The sequence below is a fragment of the Bacillus rossius genome, chromosome 6, assembly GCF_032445375.1.
Source record: "Bacillus rossius redtenbacheri isolate Brsri chromosome 6, Brsri_v3, whole genome shotgun sequence".
Lineage (NCBI taxonomy): Eukaryota > Metazoa > Arthropoda > Insecta > Phasmatodea > Bacillidae > Bacillus > Bacillus rossius.
Genome location: NC_086334.1, coordinates 67,713,928 through 67,728,044, shown reverse-complemented (window position 1 = coordinate 67,728,044; position 14,117 = coordinate 67,713,928).

Below are 14,117 nucleotides of genomic sequence, written 5' to 3'. Positions count from 1 at the left end.
TCTATTGTCTATTTAAATTATATTTTCTTTTATTTAATAATAATTTTGGAAAATTTATTTCCATTAAAGTATTTTTTTTATGTCAAACCCTTACCTAAAAAAATATTTCAGAAATTAGGTTTTTTATTTTCAAATACATTTTACAGTAATAACAAGAGTGAGTAGCCAAGAATAAATAAGTAACAGTATCGTGCTGTTACAGAGTGGAATTCCAAGTGGGTATTAGTACAGGAGTTGTATTGACGGGATAAAGATAGATACCGTCACAGATTTGTGACAGTGGTAAAACCTATTTTGTATATTCGACACCAAAGACAGTGAAACGGGGGAATTTAAATTTTTTATAGTAATAAATCATACATCCAAGCATATCAACTTGGAGGTAAGAAATTGAATATTAATAACGCACATTATTATGATTTAATATCATGATTTTTTCCTTTATCATTTTTTCTATATTCGACTGCAGAACAGGTGAAAACGCAGTAAATTTGTTTTTTACTATAAAAGTTTTATCTCTGAAGATAATCAAGTTGGATGTACGTTAGGCCCTATGATTTATAAACAACCATAAACTGCCAACATTTTTATTCTATTTATTGAAAAATATACTTCTTAAGGGGTGGAATAATATAAATATGGTTTTCATATAAAAGTTTTTATATTTTTGTCAATACAAATTATATTTAAGATATTTTAAATTATAAATAAACAAGCCATAATCTAGTTTCTCTTATTTAAGTTTTGAATCATCACATTTAAGTTGTAAATAAAAATATTTATGGAATCCATTGTATCAGTAATGACAATATACATTTCATTTAAAAATAAATTAAAGATTATTAAATTTATTTTAGAGTTTGCGTCTGCAGTAAAAAATCAAATGTGTTTGGTTTTATTTGGTTACCGAATGTTGCCATATTTACTTAGTTCTGAATTTTTACCTACGCATCCCTTTGGCAAAAGATGAGAGAAATAAACCATTTGGAAATTACTTTCTAAGTAAAACTAACAGCATAAATATGAAATGAATAATATGTTGTATAAGCAAATGGATATCTGTACTGTACATTTCAAATGAAGATAAGATTGAATAAAACATCTTAAAGTAATGGAGGTATTTTAGATAAACATAAATTCCTTAATTATTCTAAGTATAGCTGTTACCATAATAAATAAATGTATTACTATAAATGATTGCATGGACTTATTAAAAAAGAAATATGTGCGTGGTTAATATATTTTTTTAATGTTCCACGCAATGAAATGAAAAGAAGGTAAGTTTGATTTCATCACGGTAAAATAAACCCTTGAACACAATAAAACAGAAGTTATACAATCAGATACTTAATCTATAACAAAAATTATAAAGGCCTACAGTTAACCATAAAAAAATTTCATTCGTAAACGATATTGTTATGTAGGAAATATTTTATTCACCTGAAATATGATTGCATCTATTTCTTTAGTAGACATGTTTACATTAAATTAAATTGTTTTATTTCAATGGTATATATATTATAAGTACCCTGAAATTGCACAAAAAAATCCATGGGTTATTAGCTAGTGTTATTTAAAAAATAGTATGCCGTCGTTTATAAAACATAGGTTTGTCAAAAATAATTAAACCGTTTCTGCCTCTTAGCAAATTGAAAATGTATGCTTGATTTTACTGTCTTTACACGCGCAATTGCGTTACTCATCTTCAAAAAATCCAATAATGATTATAATCCTTCATTATTTTCTCAGTGATATTTAACTAGGCGAATGATAAGAAATTACGGTAACAAGGTAATCAATAAAAATGCTTATATAATGTTATTTATTATGAAACATAATAGCTGGTTTTAGAAATATTAAATTTGATGTCAGGAGTAGTGATAAACTTGTTACTGTGTTTTTTCACCCCGAACGATTTCTCCTACAGTGCGCGACACCTGCACCACATACAAGACAAGCGGGTGGCAGGACGACTAGGCGATGCCATCACGCTGATTGACAGCTAGAAAGGGGCCCCTACCTCGCATAGCAACAGCCTTTAGCGACGGGGCACACTGGGACTGGATAACGATGATGTCATTTGCCCAGCTCCTGGTATAAATAAGGGCCGCTACTTGCAGGACCGTGAGCCACCATTAATCTTAAAATCGCACACTTCACGCCCCGCCGTCGTTTCTAATGATTCGAATAAAGTGACGGGGTCGCAAACTTGTATTGACTTCCCACATAGCGAGTTATGGGAACATAATAGTTCCTGGTATCGCTGTCACACGCTCCCGACCGAGCATATGAAGAATCGGCGGTGATACGACGATAGGCTGGCTGGCAGCCTGGTGGGAAACGACAAAGTCGCCCCCGAAACAACCATTGCCACCAAAAAAAAAATGCGGACAAAATGTCCAAGCTCCTGCCCATTTGCATAGTAGTCTTTCTACTCTGTCAAACTCTTCTTCCAGAACCATCCTTCTGTTTCCTGTAACCAACCTGCTTGTAATTAATGCATGAATTTTTGCATCCCGCATGTCAGTGCCCAGGGTTTTCCCTGTGTCTATGCAGGTTTTACCTGGGTCCAACTTATCTAGTTTTAACTTAGAATAGTCAGTGAGGGGAGTTAGTCATGAGTAAAACGTTGCCATGGCTGGCCAATCCCCTCCTAGCACATGATGCATGCTTCCTCTCCTGCATGGTTCATAACCTGCATGCTTAGAGCGTATAGGCTTCGGCCTGATAGGCACTTAGAGTCTTATATACCCAGACCCCTCCCAAATACACTTTGTAATTAGTTAGGTTAGGAAATAAAAAAAAAAACGATACGACGAGAACTCCGCCTCCAACCCCAGAAGGAGGTGCTCCGCAGAAGGTGCCTGCCATCTCTGCCTGAGGCGGAAACTACACACCGGAATCGACAACGCCGTCACGCTGCCTGAAGAAGCTCCAACTACCAACTCCGTCGCTATGTCCGAAGGTGGATCTCGGACTTAGAGCCGCGACCCAAATGTAAGTTGGACTCTGTTTTATTTTTGGAAGAAAGGAACTAAGCCGTTGACAACGGAACGATGTTGGGACTTAACCACAGAATAAGGTAAAGGTAAAAACTCGCTTAGAAACTCATCGAGAGCGAGTAGAAACTCGCTTGACGAGTTTTCTGTAAAAGTCGTACATTGGTCTTGTATTCCTTGGGCGATGGGAATATCCCCTCATAGGTTTAAAATGGCGACTGGAAACTGTGTGTCTGACGCACTTGCTGCGCGAGTGGGAAATAGCGAGTGACTGGGCGAGTTCGCTCAACCCGCCGAGAATAAGCAGAAAAGAAAAGATAGGTTGTCTCTAAAGTCGGTTTACGGACGATAGTTTAACGTGACAAAGTCATAACAAAACATTGATGAAATGATTGCATACTTTTATGAATAAAATTGAATCATTTTTATTTTAATAATAAAAGAAAAATACTTGAAATTATACTAGTAATCAGATTTTTAAAATGCAAGAATAATTAACCTTGAATGCCGAAATTTTTGTTGTAATAAGCAATCAAAAAAACAGATTAAAATTCGTCGAGAATATTTTACGTTTTTATGTCTTCCAGTGCTCAAAATGTTATGCAATTGTAGCCCCGGCACGAAATTTTATTTATAATTTATTAATAATAACGCCCATCGCAATAAACAAAGGAAAATATGTATTAACGAGTGCCTGGTTCCCGTAGCAGCTGATAGAGAGCGCGATTTGTTCGGTTCGCGTCCGTCACCGTAGACAGCAGCACCGTAGGGGAATAATATTATTTCATTTTTATAATACGGTTTTATAACAAATACGCATCCCAAATACACCAAACTTATTTATAATGTGTTACAATATTTTTTAAAACATTGTGCAAAAGATCCCGGGTGTAGTTTTAATTATTATGTGTAACTGTAAAACACCATTGTTCGTTAAATACTTATTTTAAAATTCAACATTACTTTTAAATAACCGTACCGATTGTGCTGAAAATCGGTGGACGATCGTTAAATTATATAATATTAATAATTCAAACTACGAAAACATGATTGAAAAGTCAAATCGATTGTTGTTCCAATCGAGTGGAAGAGAGATACGGCGCATGGGTACAATGAGCGTAACGGAACACATCCGTAGTGGTACAATGTGCGTAACGGGACACTTTTTCGTGCGTGCATCCGGCGTTCATCGATTTATTAGACGTTGTCATGAAGAGTTAAACAAGTAGTGGGGAAGCGTTGGCAAAAGGCAGAATACACAACGGGACTTAAGCGAGTCAAACAATATCAAACTAGCAACCTCTATGGAAACATCCATACATTACACAGGAATTTCTACACCGGTCCTTGGGCACTTCAGAGACGTTACTCTAACATAATAATACCAAGTGTTGGCAGGAGACATCAACAGCACGGAGTACCAGTCACCCGGAAGTATGTTGGAGCCGGCATCACGCACGCAGTCCGATCCATTTCAAGGTCCGTTGCTTCCTAGGCCAAAGGGGCGAGACGGAAACCGGGAAAAAGACTTCGCCAACACTTCGGCAGCCCATCCTGGGAGTCCTGGTGTGGAGCCCGAGTGACGAGGCGAGTAGAGTTACAAGTTCAAACCCGATCACTCTCAGGGGTTTATAATCGTCAGTCACCAGTTGAGACTTGAATTAGACAAAGAAAAAGTAAAAGTAATATTCCTGAAATAGTGCTGATTTTATTGAGAAGTTATGGTTAAACAGGATTTCTGTTTAAAAGCTGTATAAAACATTTGTACGAAATATAAATTTGCTTGGTGGGCACAACCATTTCCATTTTGATTGTAGGCATTTCGCTATTAAAATAATATTTCTAGTAGGCTGTGGGAGTTGTTTAACTTTACAATATGTTACAACATGGAAAATTGTTTTAAAGTAAAGCTAATATAAATAAATAAAATATCCTTTATTGAGATAAATCAGCGAGTTCATTTTGACACAGGTCAAAATGATTAAAGTTTGTAAATAAAATATAATTGTGTAAATATTATGTTATTGATAATTAGTTTTATTCTGTTTTCAGTATTTCCGGCTTGTGGAGTGGAATAACTGTGAAACGACTGTGTCCAGTCTTCACTAAACACGTTACCAAGTGCTTATGTTTGTTAACTGAAAGTTTACTGTAATAAATACGTGCCTGACACAAGACTTTTTTAGTTTTCCTCGCAAATCTTAAGCTTTCTCCTATTGCATCCTTAACCAGATGCCACAAACTTCTTGAAGGGAAATATCAATAACAAGGTTAGGTTTCGTTATTGTAACGAGCTCGTCCGAGTCTGCGAACTCTGAAACTTGATTGTGTCTCCGAACGAACTGTGACGACAAGCAGCCTCTCGTCACTCCCACCGACTCCGCCAATGGGAGGTGTGGCTCGTGGTGTGATGAGAAGAAGGAGGGGGGGGGGGGGGGAGGACAGCGAGGAAAGGACAGTGGCATTGCGCCATTGCGTCACAGCGTCAAGGCCAGCGGCAACTCCCGTCACTCACCGCGTCGTAGTTAGCTGGGCCGCGCGGGACGATTACAGCACAGACGGAACTGGAGGTTGTCTGGAAGTCTCCGGAGGGACCGGGCTTGACCTCCGTGACCTTGGCCGCTGCTGACCTCCCCCTCCTGTGCTCCTCCCGTCAGCCAGTGGTTGTTTACTGGGTGCGCCAGCTCCAAGGAAGGACGAGAGAGGAGTGCTGCAGACTCACAAACACTAGTATACACTGTTGTTGTTTATTTTTTGTGTTGCAGGAAATTAATAAATTTCGTAATAAAAACCAATTTTCACGTATGTGAAACTCTTTTGTGGTATACTATATTTTTCTGGAAAAACCATTTTGATGATAGAAGCTACACTTTTGTCCGTCCAGTGTTCGGGCATATTAAGCAGATTTTGTTATCTGAAAGCTGTATTTTAGCGTAGTGATGAAGCGGGTAATTTTTAGAATATGCACAATCTAGCTATAAGTTGTGGCTACTTTATAATGTAATTTTTTTGCCAGCACTTGCAGGTATGCACCGGCAGAAATGTGAAAATGTTTCAAGTTTAAAAAGAATGGTTTTAAAAACAAAACAAATTGTTATTCATGATATACCTACATATGGCATACAGGCTAAGTTTATCTGTTAGTTAATTAGTCTCTTGACCTGAAGAAAAAAAATTGGTTTTCTGTAAAGTCGGTTTACGGACGATAGTTTAACGTGACAACGTCATAACAAAACATTGATGACATGATTGCATACTTTTATGAATAAAATCGAATCATTTTTTATTGAATTATCACTATTTCGTATGGATACAAAGAAGGAGTGAAATGAAATCTAATATTTAATTGATAAATTTACTTTTTTTATTTGCACTCATTAATTCAAATATGTTTATTACTTTAACGAAGAGATTATTTTAACTATAACTTTTATACATGTTTGCTATTTAACTTCTTCCAAACTGTCTTATTCTGTTAAGGATAGAACCATGATAGGAAAAGTAGGAAACGAATGGGAGTGTTTCATGGATGATGTGAAGGAAAATTGCTTACCCAACACCAAGATGCAGTCAAAAATAATATATTTGCGCCACGGACTCTGCAGCAATGCTAGTAGGAACGGGTTAGCAAAGAGAAATGAAAATGTTACATTGAAATGCATGAAAACAGAATTACGCCACGGACTCGGTCGCAATGCTAGGAGGTTCAGGTTAGCAAAGAGCAATATAAAATGAGCGTAACGGGACACAGCGAAACGGGACAATGTGCGTAAGGGACACTTTTTCGAGCGTGCAGCCGGCGTTCATAGATTTATTAGACGTTGTCATGTCAAAAACTGAAAGATCAACTGATGGGCTTTTGTAGCCAAAGGTCAGTTCCTCTAGTTTTTCCAATAGTTTTGTCAGTTTTGGATGATGTCGCGGAAAGTGAGTTGTATGAGATACCAAAGAAATCTTTCATTTCTCCTTATTTTTAGCTGCTTAAAATCTGGAGGAGATCAAGATAAAAAGCAGCGCAAATAAAGGAGTTTTTTCCTTTTCCATGCAGGTGATGTGAAGTTTTCCGTGCAAATGAATGATCTCCTGAGCGAACTGTCAGTTGGCGGAGGGAACTAATGTCCGTGCAGTAAATGGGATTGACATCGACTGCTTAAGTCAACTTTTGAATGAGAATCAGGCCAAATTATGTCTATGGAAAAAGTATAAATTAACACATACATTGTAGTTATCATTTTACATTTTTCGGCGTTTAATTTGTAAACAGTTTGTGTACTTTTCTTGAGTAAAGGTACCATCATGAAATGTAATTATACTCTAAATATATGTTAATATTGTTACGATTTACTGCGGGTTCGTAAAGGATAGCCCAATTAAAGATTTTTATCACACACAGTTTTATTTATTGCCACTACTTATGTCACTTACAAAAATCTTCTAAAATGGCAAATAATTAATTACACTTAAAGAAACGTCTATTCCCCAGTCACTCGTTCTACACACCTCGCTGGGCCGCACCTCTGGCGCAACTCTCACCGCAGCAACCCTCGTGGTCCTCCATCGCCGCACTCCGCCGCTGCCGTCGCACTTCTCTTCGCTGAGATCCCACTCAACGCCTCGCTCGGAACTGAAATCTTCGCCCTGGAACGTTCGTCCAAGGACTTCGCCACTCTATAGCCCGGAAACTCCGCCGCGGGAGAACTCCCGTCTTCACTCTGAACTCTCTGATTCAGACTGACTCGAAGGTCGGCCCCACCTCCTTATATAGCCCTTGGGTTCCCGTCCAGAACAATCGGGCATGTCTCCGAGATATCGCGCGACCTCCCCCGTCGAAATGCCCAGAAACGCGTCGTGAGTCTTGTCGAAGGACGCGGTGGCTGCTCAAAGAACGTCGATAAACGCAAGCATCGGGTTACCACAAAACGCGCCGATAAACATGTCTGAGTCCTTTTATGCCGTAGTGCGGCCTCTTTTAAGTAACTCGATCTGAGGCAGGTGGGCGCTGCGAAGGTCAGGATGTCGTGAGATAGTATGACACGAGATACCAGGGAGAGGATGCGGGTGGAAGGGGGCGCAGACAGGCCGAACGAGTGCGGCAACGCCAAGCACTGCAGCCAAGCGCGATCGTAACAATATTATAAAATTTCATAATTGGTGTGAAAATAAACAGTTTCAGTGTCAATTACCGATTATTCCGATAGTTTTACAACCATAATGTCTTTTAAAAGTGCATTAATTAGAACTAAATTAACTCATTGTTTTGTGGTAATAATTATACAATATGGTTTGTGCTATTTTACACAGATAGAGTGCATATTTAAAACTTACCAAAAAATGCCTATTTACTCAATTGTAGATTCCGGTGTGCCTGTCAGCCGAAATCCCTTAAGTAATTTTTATACTAAATCGTGCCGTTTTTAATTTCACACCTAATGTCGGTAATAATTTTCCATCAAACGTTGAAAACGATAGGTGCAGTGTTATTCAGCGACTCTTCTGACAGTTTTACACCCAATAGGTAATAGTAAAACTACACTAACATAAAGAAAAATGAGACATTGTGATAATAATACACCAACCTGGAGTGTGTAATTTTACTCAAGCAGTGTGCTTTTTAAAATACTTTCAACGAGAGTTAATTTAATTAAACTGAAAGAAAATTATTTTTCACCTTCAAAGTAAGTATATTCTTGCACTAATTATGGGAAAGTTATGAAAACTCATTTTCTCTGATGTTATATGCAGTGTATCGAAGACTGTAAAATATTCTATTAATAATAATATTTAAAAAAATCTACATGTACGTTAAAACTTGAATTTTATAATAAAATTAACAAAATATTTAACACAGAATTAGGTAAAAATAAAATTTCAATGTACAATGCAGTTGTTACATTACATGTTTTATCGTGTAAAATTACTCTTTAGTCAGTGCTATATCTCCCCCCCCCCCCACCCTCCCCCAATTATTGAAGCGAAATAACGCTGAAACTAGTGAACATATACTTTGAAAGAAGATGTAATGGCTGTTTTTTGTAAAATGAAAATATTTAGATTGAAACAAATATGATTAAAAGAAGCGTCGACAACCATCCCCCTGTAATCGCAATGGCTTCTTAGGAACCTATAAATAATTTAAAAAAATATTATTAATTTATATACTCCATATTAATCCATGTATCTTCAAGGCAGAGATTATCTCGAGTGGCACAGGGGTGTACATACGCCGCAACGGCGGGTCCGATTGTAGGTCGCGAGGTGATTGCGCCGGGGCCGCGAGTCAGTACCGTAATGGCGACTCGAAGGTTACGAAAAATACGTTACGCTTGACCTTGCCGCCACGACCGCGAGCGACTCGCATTCATAAGTGACTGGAAAATGCGCTTCGCATACAGGAATACGTCCTAGAAAATTTTCTATCTTAAAAAGTAGACTTTCAAAATAATGGCCAAGATGGCCGACAAAATGGCGGATATCGTGACAGTTGAATGTCTGTAAATAACTGCTGCACTCTAATGGTTAATAATTAAACTAATATGACATCAGCTTCCTTAATCAGACGGAAACAAGATGTTGAATCCAATATGGTGGCCTCCAGCAGACGAAACAAGATGGCCACCATTACATCATACTGGCTGATGTAATATCTACCTTGGCATTAGTGGTGGAAGGTCAGTCTGCCAGTGGCTTCCATGGAGAAAGGAGCCATCGCCATATTTAATCGAATGACGTCACCGTGTTCGACTAGGGACTCAGTGATGTTTTTATGGAAATTGTATTAATTAAATTAAATTTTTAATGACATTTAAAAATTGTCCTTAATTTTTCTGACAAAAATTATGGATTTTTAAAATTGGGGACAATTTTCAAAATTGCAGAAGTTATTTTATTATTTAATAATTTTTATAAATTTTAAAATGTTTTCTATTTCATAGTTTAATTTTTACGAATTTTCAAGACGGCGGCCATAGCGAAAAGTGCAATGGTGACGTCATAATACAAGATGGCTGCTGGCACCTCGCACCTCTCGCTGGATCCTGTAGCCAGAAGCTCCAATATATAGGCCTACTACTTATATCCTTTATTTGATGTGGTAAATCTTTATGTAGGTGTTTAAATTTTAGAATTATGCCTCATATTTTTACCTTTCTTATTTGTAAGCACAGCCAATTGTAAAATTACAAAGGGTTATAACATTTATTTGTAACAACAATACAGAATAGTTCTACAGTAACTACATCCTTTAATCTCTTTGGCTACTATTTTGCTTAAAAATCAGAAAAATCTGTATAGTACTTATTTTTACTACACCCACATAGTTGTTTGCCTCACAGAAATTTAGAATGAGCTCATTTTATCAGTTGCAGATGTTGAGGCTGCATCATTAGCTGTTAAGATTTTTATTTGTCTCCATTGCATGATCTGCTTGTGTGTGAATTGGGCATTGCGTTATTCATGGTGGATAATTATATAAAGAATGTGGGTTGCAATTTTATGTAAAATATGCAAAGCTTTATTCTTGGTTTCAGCATTTTACTAATTATGCTAATAGAACTGTTTAAAACATGAGGCAAGAAATAAACACAACACACATAATTACGGTTATTAACAGTAATAACATTGTGTGCCGTAGTTATATTAATTGATTATAAATAGGTCAATAAAATTGTAAAAAATTGCAATATATTTTTATTTTGTTGACAATATATATTAGAATAACAATTACATGTCTTGCATGTATTAATGTTTAAATAATATAATTTTTGCGACTGTTATATCGGCAAATTGTAAATTATTTTGATGGTGTGATGCATAAGTTTCAATGTTAATACAGAACTTTGTGTCAGTTTTATTTTCAGTGAAAGAGGAAACTAAAAAAATACTGGTTGAAAATATTCTTCCTATTGCCTCTTTAAAATCAAATTGTAGAGGAAGGACTTAAACTATTGTTTCATATATAGAAATTATTATTTTAATTAATTTATTCAGTAACTGTGTCATCATGTGATTTATTTATCCATTTGCTTGTAGTTCCTAGTAAGTTTTTTTTACTAGTAGTAAATTTTTCATGCAGAATTTAAATTTCTTATTTGTAGAAACAATTTTTTTCTTTGGTTTTTCTTATCTTTTACTTAAATACTTAATCTTCTTGTGAGTATTTGATGGGGCTATCTAAATAAAGAAAATTAATAATTTAAGAAGTTCATTGTTCTATTTTTCTCCTTAATAGTGTTAAACAATGTGTTGTGTTGTTTGGAAACATACATTATAGTTAACTCTTTTGAGTTATGGATTGTAGGCCTATTTTATGATTTTTCTGAATATTAAAATTGTAGCGATTTGAAATGCGCGCGTCATCGCGGGCCTCCGGCACTTCGCTACCCTCATCATACTCCCTCCTTCCCCCCCCCCCCCCCCCTTCTAGTGTTTGTTCAATTTGTACTCGTTTCCCCCACCCTTTAAATATGCGCATGCGCGCGCTGCGGCGCGAGTTTATAAAATCTGCTGCAGACATGATGAGGGCCTTCTTCTACTGGTAGCCTTTGTGAGGCTTGGTTGTCAGCAGTAGCTGACCAGTTGTTAATTTCACTAGCATGTTGTCCGAGATCTTCGACATAGTCTTCGTGCGTGTGTGACCTCAGGGGAGAAATGTAAGTTGAATCGAGTCGTCAGTGAGGCGGTGGCCCTCACCCTAATGTAGAATCAGTTGTGTTTAAATTTGTTCTGTCTAAATTCCTTTTCGGCCGCCACCATCAAATATTGTTTGGATTTCTGCTTTAAATTTAAATTTAACTTAACTTGTGTTTTTCTGTTTGTAACAGTCTCCCCCTGAGACGTCGTCACACGTATTTGTTTGGTAATGCTTTTTAAAGAATAATGTAACTTCTTTCTTTCGTGTACCTGCACTTTGCAGTAGTTTTGTAAATGTAACTTTTTTTGTAATATAACTTCGGACAAGGAAATTATGTCCCTTTTTGACGATCGTTGATTGGATCGTTCACTGTGTAGCTGACTTACCCATTCAAATTATAATTGTCAACTAACTCGTTTTGTCAGAAATATTAACGTAATATTAATTATGAATTAATATTGAAATTGTTCATGCTTTTTGTATTCAACATTGTCAGAAATGTTGACGTTATATTAATTTTGAATTAATATTGAATTTGAATAAAATGTCTGTGTACCTGAAACCTTTAACCTTGATTACCCAACTGCTCCAATCACGTAATCTGCAGTCCTAGCCAGGCTCTGGTCTTCCTTCAATCCCTAATAGGCCCCAACCTATTTCAACTGCGCAACTCTGCTGCAGGACTGTGTGTACTTACGTGTTTTTGTTCTATTTTTCATGCACTATGGGGACTCCGGCAACTGGGTGGATTTACCGTTTGCGGAGAGACGACCTCATCCAGGTTTTGACGGAGGAAGCCGTTCCTTTCGAGGAGGACGCAAATGTGGCGACCCTTCGTGGATTGCTCGTCGGGCATGTGCGCGGCGCCTGGGAGTCGTCAGACGAGGTACCGTCTCGGCAAGTCCCCACCCCCGCTAATCCAGTTCAGAATAATTCCAGATTTAATGAAAAGATATTTTTTTCTAATTTGAAACTTCTCCCACGTCTTGATAGTAGTGAACCACGTGCGGTTCTTGATTTTCTGAGTGCCGCGGCACGTTTAGCTGGTTTAAAGTTAGTCAGTGAGGCGGAGTTTTTGAAAGCTCTCCTGAGTCTGTGTGGGCCGGCATTTTTGCCACTGCTCACTGACGTCATGAATCAGAATCAGACCTTCGCACAGTTCAAGACGGCTGTGCTACAGTTTGCCTGTCCGCCACGTGTGCTGGAAACGTGTAAACGTGAACTTGTATTCAGGTTTCAGAGGCCTGAGGAGCCTTTGTTGCAATTCATTAATTCTGTTGCGGCCTATGCTGAGGTACTGGAGTTGAACCTCCCTGAGGCGTAATTAACACAATCTATTGTTAGCAATGTGTCTCCGCTAGTGTTACAGCATAGCGCCATGCTTAGCCCTCCCTCTAGTCTGAGTGCTCTCCGTAAGTGGAGCGCAGAAGTGGAAAATAGATTGCTAACTGTCAAAAAATACCACGAGGATTTTCACTCAAAGGCCTCGCCAGGTAGTTTTGTTCCTGTTTCTAATTCTAATTCTAATTCTAAATTCAATTCTCCTAAATGCAATTCTCCTAATGTTCAGTTTGAAGTGGTCGGTGCGCTGTGATTGAACTTCGCGCCGCGCGGCGGGCTTCGGCGGTCCTTCCCTTCCTCGTTTTCCCCCTCCCTGCGTCTAGTGCTGTGCTTGACTTCCCCTCTTGGTGTCCGCGCATGCGCGTGGCGCCCTCTTTCTTAATTAAAACTGCGTTTATTGCCTTGAAGGCTCTTCTTGTTCGTTAGCACTCATGTAGATTGGTCGTGATAACCAGTCGGTGCTGGTAACGCACTGAATTAAGCATGTAGGTCAGATAGTTGATTTAGAGAGAGTGTGACAGCGGGGAGAATGCACGTAAGTGTTTGTAAGGTGGTGACCCTTACCGTCATGTAACTGGTAACTGGTAATAGCTAAACTCTAAATTGTTTATTCAGCCGTCACCTTCTAAATTCTATTTGTCATTTTTTACCCTATTCGTTTTTTTGATTAATTGCTCTCTTTGCTACGTGTAGTTTGTCTGACATTTCTCCCCGTCATGTCTTCACTCTTCATTCGGACTTGTCTTTCGCTTTTACGTAATGTATGTAATGTGTTAATTTGTTACATTTGGTGGGTTTTCTTTTGATGTCATGCTTTAAAGTAAGTTTCATACTGCCTAGTGTAGGTTAGGCCGCGGTCGCCTGCATGTCCGTTTACGGGTTTTGTATTGTCTAATGAGGCATTAGTCTGTGCTAACGACATTCTTGGTCGCTGTGTGTTAACGTTACTTTAACTATAAAGTATTCTTTACTATCCAATACTATCTGTTTAAAGTAAATACTAAAGTATTTGTAATATAAAAATACGTTCATGTATTTTGTCGTGACATTTGTACTAGTGCTTTTCTTGCATATTAATCAGTATTAATTTATATGTGAAAGAATGGTGTAATTGTATGAGGATTTACATGAGGCTTTTGCCATGATTA